The sequence below is a fragment of the Oculina patagonica genome, chromosome 4 (assembly GCF_052425735.1).
Source record: "Oculina patagonica isolate OP01 chromosome 4, crgOcupat, whole genome shotgun sequence".
Lineage (NCBI taxonomy): Eukaryota > Metazoa > Cnidaria > Anthozoa > Scleractinia > Oculinidae > Oculina > Oculina patagonica.
The window spans coordinates 26,367,042-26,391,190 of NC_135761.1; the positions used below are offsets into that span (position 1 = coordinate 26,367,042).

The following is a 24,149-nucleotide window of genomic DNA, read 5'->3' on the forward strand; positions in this document are numbered from 1 at the left end:
TTCGCGACCATTAATTGAAAACTACTGGACGAGGTCGAATTAAATCTCGTTACTGTGTTAGACCGCCACTGAAAAATCACGACATTTTGCGATGACCGAGTTCAATAACTGTTTTGTCATTCGACCAAGGAGCTTATTTATGAGCGAGTAGAATTGCATACTGCTCTACCACAGCACTAGATCAAAGATCTCTTCGAGATACCGACTATTTTACACAAGTATGAGTAGAAGGTTTATCCTGGGCATTGTTGTTCGAACATATCATGAAAGAATTCAAACGTCTTTTAAAGAATTTTAACTAAACGTTTCTTTGTAGTTCATCTCAAGCATTTGTTTTTGTTTTCGCGGAGGAAATGATGTATTTTTCAGTCGTGACGGCTGGGCGCTTTGCGCCTCATATACTGTGGCTTGGTTAAAAATAGTAAACTTTGTCGTTTGCCTTTAATCGAAATATTTGTTTCCTTTCGAGTTAGAAAGATTTCTACTCGGCTTAATGCAGGGTTCTCGATAAAGTTACGCACGACAGAGTTACCTTTTGTCTCGTAACGCAATCTTTACCCCACATTGAGAAGTAACTTTTTGTTTGGATGTTGCCAAAAGCCGCGTCTCCTCGCGTTATTTACTTATTGTCCATGTGTCTCTTATGAACTCGGAGTTTGATAGTGAAAGTAAGTTTATTTTATCTCCTTTCAATTACGATTCAATTCAAGTATTAATTACATTAGTGTATTGACCATCATCCACAAATGAGACTGTTAACTGTCACAAATGAATATGATATTTTTATAATTCACTTCTACATAATAAAAAAGGGTTAATTTAGTTTCAGTCTAACTTAACTGCCATTTTGTCTTTCACTCAGTTGTAGACAAAACTCTCCGAATGAAGACTTAATAATGCACGTCATGCAACCAACTGTTTCATCAGCTAGGATGGTAGTTGGAAACATTGTATCAGGTAGATGTAGTAAACTGAAATGACCAATCAATTATTAAACAACAGGTACTTTTTCGACACTAACGAATTGCAAAACATGATACCATCATTGCAATGTAGAAATTAATGGACGTGGACGGTTTATTGAAGTACAAGTGTCAATGTGACCAGAACAGAGACGCCATCTCGACGGCCCTGTACGGCCAATGGCCCAAGTTCGGCAGTACACAGTGATTGATTATAATGTTCAAAAAATTCGTTTTACTGGCGACTACATAATGTGGACAATTACTGGCTGTATCTAAGACAATCTACAAAATAATTTTTCAAAGTAACGTTTGGACATAGATAGCCTTTTTTCATTGGGCTTAAATTCTAGGAATTCTAAAACCCAGCCTTTTGTGGGCTTCTGCACTGATGACGATGGTAGTTGTGAGCAATGCAACAGTCATCAGAGTTGGTTGGAGCCAATTCAAGAGCTTTGTTTTTTTTTTGAGTAGTTAAGTGTTTTTTTTTTCTGTATATATGAGTATGTTAGATGTAAGTAAAATGACTTGTGCGTTGCTATTGCATGTTTCCAGTTTTTCATTCCTTTCTTTTAGATTTCAGATATCTTTAACAAAAGCATTTGAAAGGAAACAGCAGTTTATGAGAATCCACGTTTGCAGGGTCTTGCCTCAAGACTACTATTCGATTTCAGAAAAGATAGAGGTTTGTTTTGTTAAGAAGGGCACAAGCCACTACAGACATTGTGGGGCCTTCAAGAACTGGAAGAACTTTTTGTTGTAAAGGAAGGAGAGTCTGCGATGTTTGGGTATTCATCATCATACCCACCAAGGGTATTTCCAGTCCATGCAAAGACGGAATGCATCATGTCCAGTATGGTAATGCATAGTGATGATTGAATGTTGCTGCCCTTAGAGTTGCGGTACATCCCGCCATTTTGTCGACCCAAGAACAACTATCCAAACCCTGGAGATTGAATCTTGTTGGAGTAAGCTCTAACTAGGACAAAAGCATAGGAAAGGTTTTTAAATAAAGGACTTACAATCATTCCTCGATGAGAGAATGTGGCATCAGTGGAGAGGAGTATTTAATCGATACATAATGCAAAAGTTGCAGGTACATTTGAAAGATGGAGAATAAAAGTATATTGAAAGTGCCAAAAGTTCATTATAGACCAAACGTTTCGGACGTAGCCCTTCTTCAGTGGTAAATTGGCCCTTCTTCAGTGGTAAATTGGCCCTTCATCAGTGGTAAATTGGTCGTTTTACGACCATCGAAGGCATCAGAAGCGCAAAAAGGTACCTTTCTTGCACTTTGGAAGCCTTGCTGATTGACAGATGTCAACAGTTGATGCCATTTGATATCCTCACTGGTTTAATCCGCCCCTCGACACTTTCTAAATACGAGTATGAATGAATATCTGAAAAGTAACATTAGCTAGGCAAATCGTTCTGCAATAATAAAATTTAGCGACGATTATTCATTTAAGATTTTAACAGGAAGATACTTTCTCTGAGAGAAACTTACGGCTCCACAGGCACTCAATCGGCTTTTGATTGACACCAGTCATTCACTAGTATCCACGTGCAAAACACGTTTCGATTTCAGAAAAGATAGCGCCCTGCATGTGTGCCGTCCATTTGTTTCGAGCTTCCTTTGGAGATAGCTCACGCGTATGTAAAAGTAAAACTTCAGAAAAAGGTTCTAAAACTACGACCAGAAACGGTCATTCTGGCAAATCTTGCAATGATCTTTCAATTAGAGGTCAACCAAGGAATTTACATCCACTCAAAAGAAGAGGGAGAGATTATTTTACCCTCTAACAGCGGAGCCTTTACTGTGGAGGAATATGGCAAAACGTACGTCGTGAATTGCGAGCCAGTAAGTTCTTCAGCATCAGCGGAGCCAATATCCAGCACATCACTTGGTATTCCTCTTCCGTATCAGGCGAGAACCAACAGCAACCCACCGCCTGGCCAGTTACATCCTGAAAGGCCAAAGTTTACGGTTAAAAAGTCTCAGGGATCGGATGGAAGAAATCGTTCATACTTGACCCATGCTTGTAGAAAAAGCGTCCTCTGGCCACGTGTATGAGAAATATCAAGTTCATTTAACTTTAATATCAAGTTCATTTAACTTTAAAGGAGGAGCGAGCGTCAGTGGAAATCATTGAAGAAATGCTGAGGCAACAGCTCGGTTTTGGTGTTTGTCTCTTTGACTCCAAGCATCTGCCAATTATGGCAGGCGAGACAACCAAAGGTAAGCTGCGCATAAGTTAGCCCATTATGGTTTATTTGCATTCCAAATAACAATATTGGCTCTCCTATGCAATGAGATGATCAGATCAAATTCTAAAGGGTAATTAAACAGAATTAGAAAGAAACAAGTAATTTCAGGATACCTGCAAATTTAAAGCACATTTTCTTCTCTAACCCAACTGCAAAGAGGCCATGTCTTGTCGCAAGATGCCATGTGAAATCAAGATTTTTGGCATTAGTCCAGATTTGCCTAAGAACTTGGTGGGTATCAGGAAGCCGCTTATCCCAAAACTAATTAAAGCCAGGGAAGTAGGAAAGACTGCATTTTTCAGCTGGGCGCAGCCCCACAAGTTGTATCAAAGGTAAACTTGTTTAAATGAATTAGAATGACTTTATACTATTTTCTCGACTACACATGGACTCTGCATACCTGAAGTTACTAGATCTACTGTAAGACCGAAAAACATTTTATGTCGAATTGTAGACAAGAATTTTAGATTCTTGCGCAGATACATGGATCACCGGGTAAAAAACTTCTCTAAGGCCGCCATCTTGCCTGCCATATTGAAATCAGAGAGTTGATGCAGTACATTTTGAGCTATCATGAAGCCATGAGGTCCATGAGAAGTTTGCTGATTCCTCACAAGAATCCACACTGCAATCGGGTACATCCAATTATCTGTTTACATATTATCAGAAGTAAATACTTCAGGTATTATTAAAAACTGATTACATCTTTTTTTTCTGAACGAAAACCGTCAAGCACAGCTAAATAGTAACAGTGGTTTTAAATACCAAAGAATGAAAAGTGGATTTTTGGGATGTGTTATATCTTTCAATTTTCATATTTATCATGGCTGGTAACTGTTGCTTAATTCCCTTTTCTTGAGGATCGGCTTAATTAAAAGTTGTTGATGCCATTTGTAGATGAAAATAACCTCACTGATGCAAAAGTCTCCAGCTGTTAGTGATTCCAATTTGCTGGCTGTGGGAAATAAAAAGGAAAAAAACCTGGAATTTGGAACGATATCTCTTCTTTGTTCAAAGCAAGTTATCCCGAAAGCCAAAGAACCCTTCAGCAGGACAAGAAGCGAGCTTGTGGTTGCAAAATTACAAATGCTGCTGAACTGTTAAGTTTTTATCGAGAATGCTGTAGCTTACACAAAACTTAAGGAAGATTTAAACTGCGATGAAGGTCAAAGCAAACAACAGCTTTCGATCACCACAAAGGAGAGAAGCAACATGAAAAAACAGCTTACCCAAATTGAACGGCCTTTTTTAGAAAGGCCTTGTTTTCAGAAAGCTGAACAAGCAATAACAATTCAGAAACAGAATCGAATAGTGGTGTCTGTGCATTGAACCAGATGAATCAAAGGAAACACTCACTGCTATACAATCTAAACAAGATGCCGAAATCCTAGCAAATTATTGTAACATTGAAGATATTACGGGTAAATCTAGCGCACAGCTCAAGGTATTAATCGTAAAAACAAACAGATCCTTTATTATATACAAATCCTTTTTTTGTCATTGAACTGCACACTCCAAAGGCGTCTGTATTTTATTGAACCCGAATTCAACTTTTAACTTCGATGTTGTTCAAACGGATTTTCAAGGAAGAATTATGATTTCAAGACTTAAAGTCTTGGAGGAAACGTTTTTCATCGTGAATATTTACGCACCCACTGATTATCTAGATCAAGATGAATTCCTTAAAAATTTAAGTGAATCTCTCGTGAGAAAAACGGACACCTCCCGGCTAATTATTGTTGGTGATTGGAACTGTGTGGTTTACCCTGGAAAAATACGAATTACAGAGACGCTGTTGTCAATCTTATGGACGAATTAAACCTTCTCGACATATATCGAAAAATGCATCCAAAGATAAAGTCTTTCACTTATGAATCCAAAACTAATAACTTGAAATCGAGAATAGACTTTATCCTTGTCTCTCACCCAATCTCCGTGGATGCTCAAAAGGCTGAGATTCGTACTTCAGTAGCTCCAGACCATAAAGCTACCTTCTTGAGTGTTATCATTAGAGACGAGTTTAAGAGAGGTCCCGGAACGTGGAAATTTAATAATTCCCTTCTTAAAAATGATGAATTTAAGGAACGGATTGCATTCTTTTATCCACAAATACATGTAAAATATTCCGACGTCACCGATAAGCAACTATTGTGGGAATTGATTAAAATGGAAATACGTATGAAAACAATTAATTTTTCAAAACAAAAAAAATCTGAACTCAGAAAAAGAGAAATAACACTTCAAAACGAGCTACAAGAACTTGATTATAAAATTTGTAATACTGATTTCGAAGTCTTAGACCGGAAAGTTTTAACGGAATATGAAACTGCAAAAGAAGAATTAAAAAATATATATGAACAGAGAGGGAAAGAGGCTATGTTTAGATCAAAGGCGAAATGGCTTGAACAGAGGGAAAAACCGACTAAATATTTTTTTCACCTGGAGAGGACGAATTATGAAAAAAGCTCATACGCGAAGTAAAATTAGAAAATGGCGAGGTGACATCAAATTCAAAACAGGTCGAGAAAGAACTGGAGAGCTTCTATAGCAACATGTATGCATTGAGAATGAGCCATAACAGAGAGTCACAAGGTACCGGAAAACAGAGTTTTGAGTTGTTTGTTGAAGATATTGAAATTCCACGACTTAACGCCGAGGAACAAGATTCGCTAGAGCACGATTTTACCTACGAGGAGTTAAAAGAGGTTGTAATTTCTTTCTCGGACAATAAAACACCAGGTGAAGATGGGTTTACTAAAGAATTTTATGTGGCCTTTTATGATCTTATCTGGAGAGATCTGCTGAACTCTTTCAATGCAGCTTTTGAAAGTGGGTCCCTTTCCATTTCCGAAAGGAGGGGAATAATAACCTTAATACCCAAAACTGACGAAGCCCTTTCTGAACTTTCTAATTGGCGTCCCATATCTCTTCTCAATCTAGATTATAAAATTCTGTCAAAAGCTCTCGCAAAGAGAATAGAGAAGTGTTTACCAAAACTAATTAACTCCGATCAAACCGGTTTTGTCAAGGGAAGGTATATAGGTCAAAACATAAGACTTTTAAGCGATTTAATGGAGCATTTAGATGCGAAAAGGACCGCTGGTCTGCTCCTCTTTATAGACTTTGAAAAAGCTTTTGATAGCCTTGAATGGGATTTTGTTGCTAAAACTTTGAAAGTGTTTAATTTTGGCCCAAATGTTATCAGATGGATTTCAATCCTTTACAATGGTGTACAAAGTGCAATCATAAACGGAGGCTTTTTAACGAATTACGTATTTGAATATATCAAGAGGGGTCCGCCAAGGCTGCCCTTTGAGTCCGTTTCTCTTTATCCTTGCTGTTGAACTGCTAGCTTTAAAAATACGCCAAGACTCAAACTGCAAAGGTATCTCTCTTCCAGACGAACAGGAGGTTAAGATTTCACAGTTTGCCGACGATACTACTTTAATAACAAAAAATGCTACATCTCTTAAACCATACTTAAATATTTTGGATTGTTTTGGAACTATTTCAGGACTGAAATTAAACAAGAAAAAAACGAAAGCAATGTGGATAGGCTCTATGAAAGACAGCAACCAGAAGATACTTGATTTTAAAGCCACAAAAGAACCTATTAAAATTCTTGGAGTCCACTTATCCTATAACACAAACATATGTATCGAAGAAAACTTTTATTCAAAGGTGAATAAAATGAAAATGAAATTAAATTTATGGCTCTCAAGAGATCTCACAATTTATTGCAAATCTTTGCTGGCGAAAGCTTTAGGTGTGTCACAGTTGGTGTATGCAGCATCGTCATTAAAACTGTTCAGGAGAATCGTTTCGCTTTTCTGTGGAAAAATAGGAAGGATAAAATAAAAAGACTTGTAATGTACCAATCAGTTGTAGAAGGGGGAATTAACTTCGTCAACTTCAATATGTTAGTTAAATCTTTGCGCCTGGCCTGGATTGGTAGGCTCCTAGGAAATTCTTGTGATAAATGGACGGCAATACCGAACTACTACTTCCGAAATTATGGTGGCCTTCCGCTTCTCCTCAAATGCAATTATAATGTGGCACTGTCAGATAAAGGTCTGCCCCTCTTCTATCGAGAACTTCTTCAATACTTTCAAGAACTCAAGAACATAACCAACATTTTCCCAAATGGTGAATTTATTATCTGGAACAACAAGTCGATAACTATAGAAAATGCTACTTTATTTTGGAAATCATGGCTTGAACGTGGAGTTGTTTTTGTGCAGGATGTGTTAAATCCTAATGGCAATTTCTTATCTTACGAAGAGTTGAGTAATAAATTCAACATTACAACAAATTACATGTATTATTTCCAGCTTATTGCAGCCATCTCATCTCATCTTAAAATGAAAGCTGCACAAACATTAATACCTTCACGCGATCTCTCATCAAACTCCGCTTTCATCTCCACAACTGAAACCTCGATTAACCTAGCTGTAGCACGCTGCAAAAATTATTACCAACTAGTAACCAATCACAGTTTTATTATCCCAAGTGGTGTACAAAAGTGGCAGGAAAGATTTCCTGAAAATTTTACTAACTGGAGTGAAAAGTTCCAAGCAATATACCGATCAACTAAAGATAACAAACTGCGTCAATTCGGGTTTCGTTTCTTGCATAGAATAACTGTTACGAAGAAAGAACTCAAACGTTACCAGCTAGCCAACGACGACAAATGTACTTTTTGTTCTAGTTCGGACTCAATTGAACATACCTTTATTGACTGTAATGATTCTGCAATCTTTTATTCACAAATTTTATCTTGGTTTAATCATTGTCAAGATACTGCGATCATTTTATCCAATAAACAAATTGCTCTTCATGACATATCGCATCTGTCTGAAGGGCTTTCCAGTCCCATAAAGCGCAGATTAGACTTCCTCATCATCTTGGCCAAACAATATATCTATGCTTCTAAATGTCTTGAGAAAAAACTCTCTGTCAATGAATTCGTGAGCAAAGTCACTGTTCAATGGAAATTAGAAAACTGCTCTCATTTTCAAACAATGACTGAATAACTTTCTCCGGGTATCTTATTGCACAATTAATAAAAAATAGATAACTTTGCTCGCACTATAAAATAAAAAATAAAAAAAAAAATTAAGAATAATAATAAAGTTGTAATATGTACAAATATTAATCTAATGCATAGCCCTCATATTACTTTATTTCCTGCGTATATTTCCCTTTATTTGTCTTTGTATTACTTTGTATATATTACATGACAAGTGTAAAATAAGTGTAAGTTATTTTATCTTAAGTTTTCTATGCAATTGGTCTGTAAGTAGCTGTATTGTTTTACTTTTTTGTGATGTATTTTTGTGTGTTTGTGTGTTGCAATAATAATAATAATAATAAAAAAATAAAAATAAAAAAAATAAAAATAAAAATATACAAATCCTTTATTATAATTCTGGCCTTGAAGAATTGGACAACTGGAACTGATCACGCATTAAGGTTTTGTATTGGCCACCATTTTGTGTTTTTACTTCACAAGCACATCGAACCACTTATCAAACCGACTGCAGAAATGAATCCAGGGATGAGAGCAGGAGTTTTGTACAATGCTACAATTCAATGAAAGAAATATTCACAAGCACATTCCTGTAAATTTATTATTCAAAACAAACATTTTTTATATTATTTATTTTAACTGTAAAAAGCACAGCACATACATACATACAGCTCTAAGCAAATAAAGCAGACAAGTTTAGGCTCTCTTAATAAAACGGCAACCTAAACATATTTTTGCACCAGGAAGAAGGAAGAATTGAAAATGTGGAAATTAGCCAAAGTAGCTCGTCAGCATAAAATGAGTTGGGCGCAGCTAAATCGTCGTTTAATTTCAATACCATTCGACTATCGTAGTCTTTTCCCAGACGATGTGGCCAAGTTTATTGAAAGAAAAGCGCAATCTGTGAGTTCGTGCAGTGGATATTTCGTGCCATGCTTGCTGACGACAACCGCGTTTTTATTGGGAGAAAATAATTTAATACAGAATTGTGGTCAGGAAATCCCTACCAATTTGTACATGGTATTTGTGGGTCATCCGACGACCGGTTAATCTCCTGCTCTCAAGGAAGCTGCGTTAAAACCTGTAATGAACGTACGGTTAAAAAGAGAGTTGCCTTATTTCATTATTGAAAAGTGTACGTCATCTGCATTAATCAAGACCATCGCAGACGTAGAAAGTGGCTTTATAATATCTTCAGAAGTTTACGAAGTTATTGACAAATTACTAAAGTCTGACGAGGAGAACGCCACAGGAGATGCGCAGATGCTGTTGCCAGCTTTTTTCCGGTTCGTGAACATCTTCTTGATATGCGACCGAGAGAGTGAGAGAAATTCCTGGAAATGTACCATTTTCGATTGTTGGCACCACACAAGTTCCTTACGCAGCAGTGGCTTTTCTGTAGAATGGATCAAGGTCATGGCTTTCTAGACAGGTTTCTTTTTATTGCTCATAACTGTTTACGCCCAACAACTGCAAAAACCGAGGGTGCACGTGCATGGAATCACCCAAATGAAGTACATCTGAAAGAAATCCACATACAAATTTGAACGCGACACCCTCGACTTACTGAAAGGGATGATTTCAGCAAGCAAGTAAATGACGCCATCAAAGGTGGAAATGTGCCACCAAAATCCAAGAGGATTAATCTAATACAACGCAGTTTCCTTTCATGTATTCAACCATGTTTCCAAAGCGCTTTTGCAACGGCAGAAGCAAGAGGTCCATGCGCAAGAAATAGGCAAGGGAACTTAGGGCGGCAATCAAGTTCACTGAATACGCAGAAAACCAAAAGGATATTGTAGAGGAGGTAAATGTATTTTATTATTTTTAAGATGTTTGGTTAATTTATGTTGTGTACCATTTACGTTTAGCTTTCAATGGTCAGTGAGAATGGAAACACAGTATTTACTTGTTTTGATAGTCACTTTACTGCAGTTAGGGTTAGGGTTACAATTAGAGTAAGAATTAGGGTAAGTATTAGGGCTAGGGCTAGGGTAAGCCTTAGGGTTATGGTAAAGTGTTTTCTGGGGGGCCGAACATTTGCTTTGAGTTGTAAGTTATAAAAGAAATTCCAGGACATTTATTTGTTGTTGTTGTTTCCGCAGGTAATCACTGGTAAATGCCAGTTTTACTTCCGAGTCGGTTGATGAAGAAGAATTACAGCCAACTTCAAATGATATGCAAGGTTCTGTGTTAACCTTCCCAAGCCGAATAGTGTCATTCAGAGGTTTTGGGCAGATGGCACCTAGAAAACAAAGCAAGATTACTGCTGTAGAATTTAAAGCTGCTGTTGATGGTCTAAAACCTGATTTTGGAAATGTACAGTAGTTAGTATTCGTCTTCCACGGCAGAGCAAGAAATCCGTTATGTTTATCAAAAAGAAGCCTGATCTCATTTGTTAATTGGCAATCAACAGTTTGTACCTTTGAGAGATACCGAGAAAGATTTGAGTGTGCACTTCATTTCTCTATTACTAGTAGTATGAAAACAATTTTAATAAGCCAAGGACACGTTTCGGAAGACTATTTCGAGTAGACATTAATTGCTGTTGTGAAAAAGTTGATGGTAATCAACTGCGCTGTTTCATATCGTTACGGATGGAAAATAAATGAATAAGGAAAGGTAATCTAAAATATTTATGGAAGCCTTATCTTAACGTTATATTAAGTAATGAAAATAGGAATATATAAGTAGGTGAACATTGAAGAAGAATTAAAAAACGGTCACTTTTCAAATTATTTTTAGAAGCTATGATTAAATTAGGAAGGCGTGGACGCGTAGCCACTTTCCAAGTAGACTTCCAGGGCTTGGAATAAATAAGGACGGCGTAGACGCGTAGCCACTTTCAAGTAAACTTTGAGTGCTTGGAATAAATTTTGACACATAGCCACTTTCCCAGTAAACTTACAGGGCAGCACCATGTCGCTAGAGATGGAGGTATTCTGCAATTGCTCCGAGTTTTATTCAAGTTGTTGTGATTTTGTTCATTGTCCGATGCCGCGCAGCGGAAATGTGCCTTTTGAGCTTGAGCCCATTGCGAGTTGTAAGTTTTCGACGCTTGTTTTAGAGGAAATAAAGACAGGTACTACGGTACTGACAGTTTTCAAACTTAGGGCTTTGTTTCGTCGAGCAAAATATTTGTGTAAATATGTCAACCCATTCAAGTCCCGAGGCGGGTAAATGAGCTCAATCGAAGATGTAATCAAGGAAAAACGAAAAAGAGGATAATGCTTAGAGGGCCGAGCACTTAAAGCGATCAAAGGCTGGATTAATTGGAGCATGGAAGAAGCTGAGAGGTGTAATTTGGCCTTGTACAAGCATCTCACCCCACACTTCAAGAATACTCTCATCATTTTGCAGCTTCGCTGAACAGCTAAGCTATTGCAAAAGAAGGGAGACGTGGACCAGCCAAAGAAACAGGAGCAGTTGCAAACCCTTAAACCCTTAATCGCCCACACTTCAAGAATGCTCCCATCATTTTGCAGCTTCGCTGAACAGCTACGCTATTGCAAAAGAAGGGATACGTGGACCAGCCAAAGAAACAGGAGCAGTTGCAAACCCTTAATCGCTGGCTGGACTGGTAGGCGCAACAGACCTTGTCACAGTTACTGAAGAGTGTCAAATAATCAATTAGCTAACAACAATAATAATGGAAAAAATAATATAATGAGAAGGAATGGAAACAACTTATTCCAGCAGAAAATCACAAGAGCCTGTTATGAGAACAAACTTCAGTTCATTAAGAATCAGTTTTAAAGTAGGGAAAATGCGACAGTTCCAATTTAAAGACCAACTTAGGCCACAACGAACATGTGCAGCAGATTGCCAAGTGATCTAAACTCGGGGTCCAGTGTAAATCGCCTTTCGAAGCCCTAAGTAAACACTTAACATCTTACTAGTGACACCTACGGACAGTGAATGGCAACCTGCTACTGTTGTCGCTATACGTGCACATACTACCGTCCTGAGGTCTGAAAATATGTGCCCTGGAGATCGCATAAGAAAAGGAGCTGGCCAGTGCCTTTAGCCCCGCCGAATTTCGCAACTTCAATGTCCCCTACTGAAGCGGTGTGGTATCATAACCATCCATGTTCAGTTGTACAAGACAAGCCGCCTCACAGGGCATGACCTGATCAAGCTTCGGGTATATGCGGAGAAGCAATTTCATTGTGTACTTCAAATATTCCTAGCTGAAGTGAGGCTTTCTTTTGGGTTCTTCTTTTGGTCCAATTTTTAAACCTTTTCTTTTTTCTTTTCTTCTTTTTTTTTTTTTTTTGGGGGGGGGGGGGGAGAAACTGCCACTGTTTTAATAATGCATCATTTTGGCCTTGTTTTAAAATTGAAATGGTTTCATTTTTTACAGTGTTTAATTAATGTCCAGTATTACTCAAAACTAAAATATATTTTCTGCTTTGGTTTCCATGACTATCAGAGTTTTTTAGAACAAAGACTAGGTTCTTTTTTATAAATTTAAATCCCTGAATGATTGAAATATATTTTTATAGCTATTTATTAAACAAAAAATGTTTTTAGGGTTTCGATTCATACATTTGTCTGGCTTGAGTCCAGAAGTTTAAAATATAAAATCATTAATATATGCAACAAATCTTATTTCCTTTTCCTTTTCTCTTTAAACAAAGTAAATTTAGCTGGCATATTTCACGCCGTTTTCACCTATTTCCATGTGAGCTTTGTTCAATAGTCGTATGTATCAGTCATGAAGAATTATATTTATGTTCAGTGTGAAAAAACTCTGAAGGTAAAGGTAAACAACAGCACAATCACAGTCTTGTTAAAAAAAAATTCAATTTGCCGCCAGAGACAATCTACCTGATCAGAGATGACAAGTAGTTGAGATCAGAGATGATCAAGAGGGAGTAGTGTTTGTTTTGTTTGGGGTGAGATGATAGAGCAATACACAAGAAGGATTAGCTTGGAAACCCACATAATACCCAAAAGCGCCTACAGCTTGACAGAATCAGAAACAGTCCTATCCCAGTAACACCAATTACCAGTCAGAGTGCCATTCCAGTAACACCAGTTACCAATCAGAGTGACATGCCAGCAACAGCAATTACCAATCAGAGTGCCATCCTATTAACACCAATTACCACTCAGAGTGACATCCCAGTAACATCAATTACCAGTCAGAGTGCCATCCCAGTAACACCAATTACCAGTCAGAGTGCCATCCCAGAAACATCATTTTTTTCTGTGCCATTGTTTACACCTTCAAACGATGTGGAAAAATAAGAGGAAGGTTTCCAAGCAAGAGTTCATGAACTCATTAGTGAACTTCCAGACCCCATCACCTCAAACTCAGTCAATCACCTCTCAAATCCTCTTTTTAACCCAATTACCGCAAACCCCCTCAACTTTCTCCGGGCTTGGTTTGGGTGAATCCAAACTCGCCACTCTTGTTTAAAACTTCTTTCAAACAAATCAGCTACTTTTCCAAATTATAAACCTACTCCAGACTGCGCTCTTGAAAATGGGTACCAGTGCGACCTCTGCTTTTTCCACCACTGGGACAAATCTAAATGATCAGGCCATTGCAAATCTCCCGTCATCAGTTACCCAAGAGTATAAACCTGCTGTTGTGGAACCTGAACAAGTCAATGAAGAAGCCACAGATGCTAGTAACACAACTCCCACCACAAAAGACCATCTAACAGCATCCTGATGCGCCTGACTAGCAAGTCAAAAACAAAAGGACAGTTTTGTTGCTCTGTTTTGAAAACATTATTTAATGCCTCTGAACTTATGGGTAAACGTGTAATGGATCAAGATCAAAGCAGCCCCTTGATCGCCAACGGGTGGAAAAAATATAGCAGTCTGCCATTGTGGTGTATGGGGAAACAAATAACGGACAAAGTGTGGGCTGTATGCGTAAGCTCTATGAATGCACACTTGCGCAAGTATCACAAAGAGTGATACAGTTGACAGTTAAGACGGAAACATTTGGTGTTTTTAGCGGAGCTCCTTAGCGGCCCGTAAGGGCCGCAGAGCGGAGCACCATACCCATAAAAAAAAAAAACATGAAAAAAAAAAAAAACACATGAAATAAAATAGGAAACCTCTGCATCCGAGTTTTCATGGTCATCATGGCTAGCGGCATGCCTCGCGGGCGCGTACGGCGGCGTACGTACGTACGGTGTTGCGCACATCCGGGATCTTGAAAGGTCTTGACAACTCGCGCAGTACTGGCGCGAAATAATTTTGCAGTGTGAGGTCTAAACAGCTAGTCTGAAAGTTAGAACTTGAGACAAACACATTTATTTTGGCTCCTTGTTATGCCGATGACTACAAACAAGAGCAGGGTAAACTTAACTTCGAGGAAACAGGGTTTAAGCGATTTGCGACGGGAAAGAGATCGCGAGAGATCCAGAAAACCCGGACAGAAAGCAGGCGAAAAAGTATAGCAAAGCGCCTGTCGAACCTGGTAGCAAAGTAGCGAAGAAAAGCGACTAAAATAGCAAGAGAGGTGCCGAGGAAACAGGCAAAGAAATAGCGGAGAACAAGGGAACGGAGATAAAACGAGCAGACGAGTGTACCTACTGTGGCCAACTGGTGAAGGTGAGTACAAAACTGCAGTGTTTCCGTCATTTAATATCTCTACGTTTTGTCTTAAGCTTACTTTATACGCAAAGTAAGCTTATATTGACGGCACATTTTACTTGCTTTCGCCACTAAGCATTTGCTTGTGACATGAACAATGTTGAAAAATACTATTCGTTAAAATTCAGTTTTACCAGGTTTTACTGATCAAATAGGAGGATTTGATTATGTAAACAAATAATTGCTGGGCCTTCGAGGAACGAATTCACAAAGAATATCACTTCAACACATCTCGAAGAAAATTAAGCTTACGATTTTTAAATGCTTGTGATATGATTATTTTGTTTTACAGTGCTGGAAGAGCAGTTGAGATGAGAATGAAAGTGATGTCAGTTTGCACGAAGCACCTGGAATTTCGTTAACTCCGAGTGAAATAGATCGATTCAGTGTATGCAGTTTATTGATATTCATGATGGAGGTAAAATTACTGTTCATTTAGTCAGACTAAATAAACTTCAGCTTCATTACTTAGCTCTTTCGTTCCCAAATATATTAAATAATCCACTTGTCATGTAGTTCTGTTCACTATTGAGCGTTCATGTGGATTACATAACAATGTCAACAATTTTGAGATTTTGAGGTCTGTTTTGCTGGTTTCATTCAGAATGTCAACAGTAAATGTTATATTTGTCATAAAAAAATCACAATCTTGTTGTGGAATTTGGAAAATGCACACAACAAAGGTTAATGACTACTGGAAAACTGGAATCTTTGTGAGTAAATTCATGCCATTTTAGACACTGTATGCAGCTGTGCATGCAAACTTATTATTAATTAAATGTGTATCTTTAAAAATCTTAGTATTACTGTTAAGAGAAAAGCTTTTAAGATGTGGCAATGTTTTTCCTATGCATGTACATGTATATATAGGGGTAGAGGGGAGGGGGAGTATTTAAAGGTCAAACCTTTTAAAGAGGGGGTGTAAGGGTTTGCAGTGATGCTTTGAGTTTATTAAAATATCAGGACCTGAACAATCGATGGAATCGATAATCAATGGCAATCGATAACAATCGATGACAATCGATATCAATTAATCGATTGATATTGATAATCGATGAACAATCGATCGCTAAAGTTTTTGTGATTATCGATTGTCATCGATTATCAATTTCATCGATAATCGATGACAATCGATCAATTAACTAACATCGATTTTCATCGATTATCAATATCATCGATTACCAATTCAATCGATCATTTAACTGCCATCGTTTTTTATTTGACTAGTATTTGATAAATATGTTTACTTTAAAACACACGGTCTCTCTTGTATGTTATATTTTATTAGCAACAACAATGATAACCTTTCCAAAAAATGTCAATACAACGAGAAACTTACTAACTTAACAGTAATAAGGCAATAATTATTTAAAACAAACGTTTTGAGCTTAAGTCTTATTCGCCTCCATCAACGAAGCGTACGCTTTTCGGTCTGGTTTGCTTTCGAACCAACTCCTGGCAAAGTAAATAGAAATCGCAACTTACAGAATTCCTCGCTGTCTAAGTACAATGTAATTTTTCTAAAACTCTGTCTTGTAGTCCATAAACATTTTCTCGCTCGTCCGAAATATTTCAAATCAAACAGTAGCAGAGAGAACTCAAAAATACGTCGTCCGTACGTCGGAACGAAAACGAGACAACAGTGGGAGTCTGGGGATGAGTTTCGCCTGTCACGTCCGCCATTTTTGACTTGGTCACGAATAACGAAGTGTCTTTGGAATTCTAGCGCTAGCAAACAGTAGGAAACTCGAATGAAAAACAGAAACATTAAAGCTTATGATGTAAACTTCATCTCAATGGAAAGGAGCTTTATTTTTTTTTTTTACAAAACAACATATGTAAGTATTTACTTCATGCTTCGGATTGATTGTGTGTTTAATGCCAATCGATGGCAATCGATGAAGTTCGCGACCACCAAAGTGTGATTATCGATTGATCATCGATTGGCCGATGCCAATCGATGCCAATCAACAGTAATTAATCGATTGTCATCGATTGATCGATTGATTTTCCGATCATCGATTTTCATCGATTGTTCAGGTCCTGAAATATTTACAGTAGAACCCTGCTAACTCGAACTCTGAAGGGAAACGAAAATGAGTTCGAGTTAGCGGGGTTGATTGAATATTTTATTTGCCAAGTTAATAATTGATAGTTTACTGATTTTTAAGCACTTCAGTATACAGTACTGTGCAAATTGAACTTATCTTGCCAGAAACTCTAAAGCGACCACACATTCTTTTGTTAAGAGTGGAAAATGACTGTCAAATACATGATCTGTTCATTGCTATAATCAATGGGCAACCGTTGCGAGTTGCAAGTTCTGGAATTCGAGTTATCAGGGTAAAAAGTTTGACCCAAATTTTGTTCAAGGGAAACAAAATTTAGTTCGAGTTAGCGGGGTTTTCGAGTTATCAGAGTTCGAATTTAACCGAGTAAAAATGACTGAAAAGTGGGGTCAAATCCAAGGGAAATGGAAGTGAGTTTGAGTTAGCAAGGTTGTTCGAGAGTTATCCGAGTTCGAGTTACCGGGGTTTTTTTCTGTAGTTGACTTCGCAGTTATCAGTAAAAAAAAATAGTCTGTGCTGATACATCTCTGTTAAATATATAAGGTATCCTTTCGCATCCAGTAGTTTTGCTTCACTTTATACAAGCTTGCGTTAAGTGTTTTGTTTTATAAATTATTGATTTTCATACCAATTAATCAATTTTAATTTAATCTGTGGCATTTGACTTTTTTCAGGGTTAACATGAATTTCAGAATTTGCAGAGCCACAGACACAAAAACAGAATGTGGACAAGGACATCAAAAGAAAACAGGAAGGATTAAGATTATCCAGCTTGATGTTTGGGTGTCTTCATGATGCCATTTTCAAGAGACTAGTAAATTACATGTAAATTGAAATCAAGAAAAGCTGCAAATGAGCAAAGTTTATATTTTAAATGTTAACGTATTTACAGTGTACTTCATAAAACAACTTCTTGATTGACCTGTCTCTTTCACATCTTTTTAGATGTAACAAGGGCATTATGAAGTGATCTTTTTAAGAATAATTTATGCAGCCAAAACAGTAACAGCAGAAATGAATGGGAGTTTAAAATTGCTATTTTCAATGTTTTGGCTGGTAAGAAACCACATGTGACCAAGCTAAAATCTCTTTGGCCGGTTAACATGACCTGTAAGTGTCCAAATATTTTGAGCCCTCGACTACACAGGACTTACATGTAGTTGTCTAATTACTGTATATCATAAGATCTTTGGTTGACCTTGGGGGAGGTAGTGGAGTTAAAAAGCAATGTAATAATTTGAATTTGGATTGGTAATGCTGAAACTGGTGGTACTGTAATTCTTAAGTATAGACGTTAAAATCGTGATTGCAAGCAATATGCAATACCAATTTCATTCTTATGTGTTGTATGCTGCGTACAATTTATAAGAACAGCTATAATGTTAAAATTAGTGAAATATTCTAAAGCCAGATTAAATTTGCAGTATCCATTAGGTACCATGAAGCAACCAAATTGTGACTCATTTGCTTACTTTGTGAACTTCATGACGAATGGGCAACATGACTCCACAAAAATGTGTACAATAAAGCATACAAATTTTTAAAAGAGCAGTCAAAGTATTGATGCTTTTTTTCTTGCATAGTTTTATACACAAGCAAACATGATTCTATTTTTTCTGCGTAATCAAAGAACTAAACTGAGTTTGAGACACACAAACAATATTCTATCTTCCCAGAATTTTTGTTTTTTTATTTCTGTAAGTGAAGTGAAACCCCTTAAGAGGAAGGGGACTCAAAAAGACATGTAAAATTAAAAAAGGTGCTATCATCCTTTTTTTTTGGGGGGGGAGGGGGGTGGGATGGGGTTACAGAATGTCCCTTCTTTGCTTCCAGTTAGTTTCACTCCGGTTTGCTTGTAGTTAGGTTCACCCCTGTTTGCTCGCAGTTAGCTTTATTCATCCGGTGTGCTTGGGATTAGCTTTCACTCTAGTTTGCTTGTGGTTAGCTTTCACTCCGGTTTGCTTGGCATTAGCTTATGGCAATATGCTGTAAACCCTTTGCTACATGTATGACCTCTGCCATTTCCATTCAAAATTAAAATATAGGCAAATAGTGAAAATAAAAACAAATGAATGAATGAAAAAAAGAAAATTAACCATATTCTTAATGTAGATGTATATTATTTCCTATATACTCTAAATGTTAAGTGCTTTGCTAATTTACCACGTGATATGCCTATCTACCCCAACATGCAGCCCTACTACCCCCTCCTTATCTACGAAGGTTACATAATTACCCGTTTTGCAGCATAATTTCCCATCCAGACTTCTGGATCATAATGCTGTCGGTGGAATTAAAACGTTTTGATTGATTTTGTTTGTTCTCGGCTTATTTGGTGTTGCTGTATACGGTACTCCCATATAAGGGCTATACGGGTATGTGCTGCTCAACAGGGTATGCCTTTTTCCTCTCTGACTCTGAAACAGGGTATACAAATCACTCTTTTGACTGTGGAACACTATCAAGTTTAGCTATGAAAATCCGCTCCTCTCATTGGTTTTTCTCCAAGCCACAGACAAAGTCAAGTGAGCGCTTTGTGATGTACGCTAGTGTTTTTATATCTATCTTCATATATTTTTCATTGTGGATATTGTCTGGAACAGGGTACCTATTTTGCACTGTTTGTCTGGAACAGGGTCGCAAATTGAGCCGTTTTTCTCTGGAACAGGTCCAGAGTCTCAGCGACTCAGTGGCACACCCCTTGAGTAAATTTTAGGGAGTACCTCTCCCCCCCCCCCCCTGGGGACACGGTAAAAAAAAGTAAGTAACAATATTAAAATTTATAAAAAAAAAAAAAAATAAAACGAATATTATATTCTTAGCCTTAAAATTGTACAATGGCTTGAATTCAGGTTTCAACAAAGTGCAAAATAATTAACTGGGGAGCTCCGCTTTTAGGCTTGCCTAAATCTATATATTATTTAACACAGTGCCACTGTGTTTGCATGCTCGCTGTTTGGGCTTTTGCACGCAAATCAGGCTTTGGTGAGAAGCTAAAAGATGCCGGTGCTCCCTCCAAACCATTCGTGTTCTTCATGATGAACATTGATGATGCCGAGCGACTTAAAAAGTGGCAGCAGAAAAAAAGAGTAATCCCGAGAGGTCTAATGCCCATTATGCCAAACATAGGGCAAAAATACTGACAACACGAAGAAAAAGCGTTTGGAATAAAAAACATCAGTCAGTTGTTCGGCAGAAAATGACAACGTTCCCTCTACAGCATCGTTTTTCACGTCTCGTCAAGAAAAAAAAACGGGCGCTGGATAACGCAAGAAAAGCGTTACCTCAGTCTCCCAGAAGACGTGTTGAAGTGCTAAAAGCTTTGCTGTATAGTCCAACCACAAGTAAACTTGTCGTCCAGTCCCTATATTTTACCACACACAAGTGTCAATTCATGTAACAATTTTGCATCACCACGCATTGAATCACATTGACGGGTTTAAGAGCACTGAAGAAAAAATGGAACTCATTACCGAACATATGTTTGTTATTTCGCTGGACATAAAGCACGGTAATGACTCAGTTTATGAATGTCTAAACTATATTTCTGATTATTTGAAGGAAATCGACTATCCGGTCAAATTGTTGCACAAATGGACTGATGGCAGTTCCGCCCAATACATAAGTTGCCACTTTATGGAGGATGTGAGCTGCTCAAAGTCAGATTTCGATTTTGACTTTAGGTAATTAACAGAACCAATCTCTACCCGCTACAAATCATAAAGCGTTGGCCTTAAAAGATTATTTATCTCCGTCGAACAACACCACAGGAACAGAAAAAAAGGCGATTTAAACAAATAAAAGGCAGTCATCAAACTCACAGTATTCTGGCAACCGATGAGTCAGCTGGATCTGATTTAAAGGCACGTCTTCTTTCCCACTACTGCAAGCACTGCCTTGATGGCGACTTTGGAGATTGCGAAAATAGCCTTGTTGATAACTGGGAAGAGATCCACATTGAAACAGAAGGGATAACCAGGCGAATTACTAGATCAGAAGTGGAGGAAGAAAGAAATGGAATAAAAGATCTTGTTTCAGAAGGTTCTCACGTGGCCATTGCATCGGGCGACCCGGAAAAGATTACTACCTGCTGAAAGTTTCAGAGAGGCCCAAGGAGCTAAGGCGGCTAACGAAGGACGACTGGGGTGCCACGTATCCTGTAGGGGCAGAAGTTCTGTCGGGCGTTATAAGATCAAGCCGGAGTTACAAGGTTGACTACACTTGAATAGCATTAGTGTATGCGTCAACAGCCCTATATTTATGCACCAACCTTCCACCGCTTTGGCCGCTTTTTGTAGCAGAATTTAATGCCAGATGTTTTCATTGATTTCCAGCCGCCCAAACAGTTGCAGACTACAAAGATACTTTTACCAGTAGGCTCGCGAGTCTTTTGGCGAATTTTTTTTTACTGGGAATGCTCATAAGTCGTCAATGCCGTCATCACCAACTGGCTTAATTATCCCCTCTATCTTGTTCGTAATTTTAGCTTCTGTCACTTTGTAAGTTAGTTTTTAAAAATATTTTTTACTCCTAATAAAAATAAAGTATTTTATTTTATTGTACATATCCAGTAGTTAAATCAAGCTTTTTTTCATCTTAGTTAGAAGAGGCAATTTCAAAAGGAGAGACATGGAGGATGCAGCTAAGTCCAATCAGGAAAGGGATAGAGAATATCGAGGGATGGAGGAGGCGAATGACATACAAGGATTATCAATTGACCTGCTCCATTTTATGGCCAGGTTCCCCAAACATTTTGCTATTCATAACACTCATAATGATATGGGAAGTTAATAATACACTTAATGGTTGGTGCGATATCTCTAGATTTTTACCGACCTAATTAAATGTCGATGTAGATGTAGATAAAGGGTATTTCATGGCTAGTTGAGCAGTCTCACGTGCAATTACATAACTGCCGATGATAAATTCTGGTTTGGTGCGAAAATAATTCATTCTTGCTCAGTTTTCAGCAGAGCCACAAAGAGGTGAACTCTCTTTTCGTATTGAGATACGACCCATGCGATTTTTCTTGTACAAGTATTTCTACCGCGCGCTCAATTGTCTCGCAACAAGTTACAGTGTTGCAAGTTGCAGCAACATGTTGCACGAAGTAGAACCAAGTTCTACATTACACGTTACACGAAACAGTTCATTTTGTAACAGTAATGTTTTTTATCATGGCATGCCCATGTTTTACACCAACAAAGACCACGCAAACAGACCTCAAAAGCCTATCCACCGAAGTTCTTCATCCTTGCTTGCAGCATCTAAATTTGCCAATAATGGGATCTTGCGCTCGTCTGATCAATAGGCTCCAGTCGGCCACCACTCCAGCAACTGTCGCTGGTAAAGTGCTGTGTTTACACCAGCACAAACGTCTGCCATTCAGGAGACTGTGGCGTCGCCGAAACAAACATTAATGATCATTAATCAGCCATCATTATTATGTAATTCTCATTCCAATTGTATCACACTAAATCATTATCATCATTGACGTTAATGTCCATGTTTTGGGACCAAGAGTTATAGACAGCCACAGGAGGGATTCTTTTGATAAACAAATGTCAATTTTACATAAAAATGCATACCTGTTTTGGGCTGCCTCGAAAAAAGACATCTGGTGCAAGTTATTGCTCCCCACTGAGTGAAACATGTTTTTTCACAATCAAGAGGATGTAGATAACCAAATGGCATCCTATCTTTCCACAAGATATTTGCCTTTTGTTATGTTTATAATGATTGCTATCTCTGCATTTGTCTCCACTTGGTGTTTCCTTCGGGGGTCTGAGCTTGTTTTTTAATTTAAATTACTCTGGTCTTTATGAGATGATTGCATACCACAAATTATTGGATTGTAATGAGATAATTGTAATCCACAAATTATTGGCTTGTAATGAGATGATTGTAATCCACAAATTATTGGATTGTAATGAGATGATTGTAATCCACAAATTATTGGATTGTAATAAGATGATTGTAATCTACAAATTATTGGATTGTAATGAGATAATTGTAATCCACAAATTATTGGATTGTAATGAGATGATTGTAATCCACAAATTATTGGATTGTAATAAGATGATTGTAATCCACAATTACTGGGTTGTAATGAGATGATTGTAATCCACAAATTATTGGATTGTAATGAGATGATTGTAATCCACAAATTATTGGATTGTAATGAGATGATTGTAATCCACAAATTATTGGATTGTAATGAGATGATTGTAATCCACAAATTATTGGATTGTAATGAGATGATTGTAATCCACAAATTATTGGATTGTAATGACATGATTGTAATCCACAAACTATTGGATTGTAATAAGATGATTGTAATCTACAAACTATTGGATTATAATGAGATGATTGCAATCCACAAATTATTGAGTTGTAGTTAGATGATTGCAATCCACAAATTATTGAGTTGTAGTTAGATGATTGTAATCCACAAACTCTTGGATTGTAATGAGATGACTGTAATCCACAAATTATTGGATTATAATGAGATGATTGTAATCCACAAATTATTGGATTATAATGAGATGATTGTAATCCACAAATTATTGAGTTGAAATGAGATGATTGTAATCCACAAACGATTGGATTGTAATGGGATGATTGTAATCCACAAATTATTGAGTTGAAATGAGATGATTGTAATCTACAAATTATTGAGTTGAAATGAGATGATTGTAATCTACAAACTATTGGATTGCTTACATACAAGGTACCTTTAATGTTTTCTTACTAAAACTTTTAAATAATCCGTATTCCTTATACTTCATTGTTTTTTGTATGCATTTGTGTGATTTCGATAAGGAAAGTTTGTTTCCATGAACCAAAAGCATGCAAGAATGGAAAAATGTAATTTGTGATGATCTTAAATTAGCATAAATTACTATTTTGCCGGCACGGACCAGAGGGTTGGGTACGGGTTTGAGGTGTGCAGTGTATAGTGGGATTTGAGTTTGAAATCGGTGACAGTTGGCGAGGTGAGACATTCTACGGTCAGCCTTTGGCGTGTTTAGGTTAACTTTAGTTTTCTTTCAATGGTGTCATCAGTTGTAATCTACTGTTGTACGTTAATTTTGTTATGTTATTGTTATTATTTCGCTGTATAATGCCTTAGGTTTATTTTTCTACGGTACTTATTTTGAATTAAGATACCCTAAAACCCCAAGGGTTGCACCACTGCATTGG

General features: G+C 37.5%; 1 long non-coding RNA gene across 1 annotated transcript; it reads left to right on the forward strand.

The window, feature by feature from the left end:
- Positions 1 to 14,260: 14,260 nt before the first annotated feature.
- Positions 14,261 to 18,495, forward strand: LOC144650015 (uncharacterized). The gene is made up of 3 exons (XR_013570000.1): positions 14,261 to 14,835; positions 15,170 to 15,295; positions 17,621 to 18,495. It is a non-coding gene; the product is annotated as an uncharacterized LOC144650015 (long non-coding RNA).
- The last annotated feature ends 5,654 nt before the right edge of the window (positions 18,496 to 24,149 follow it).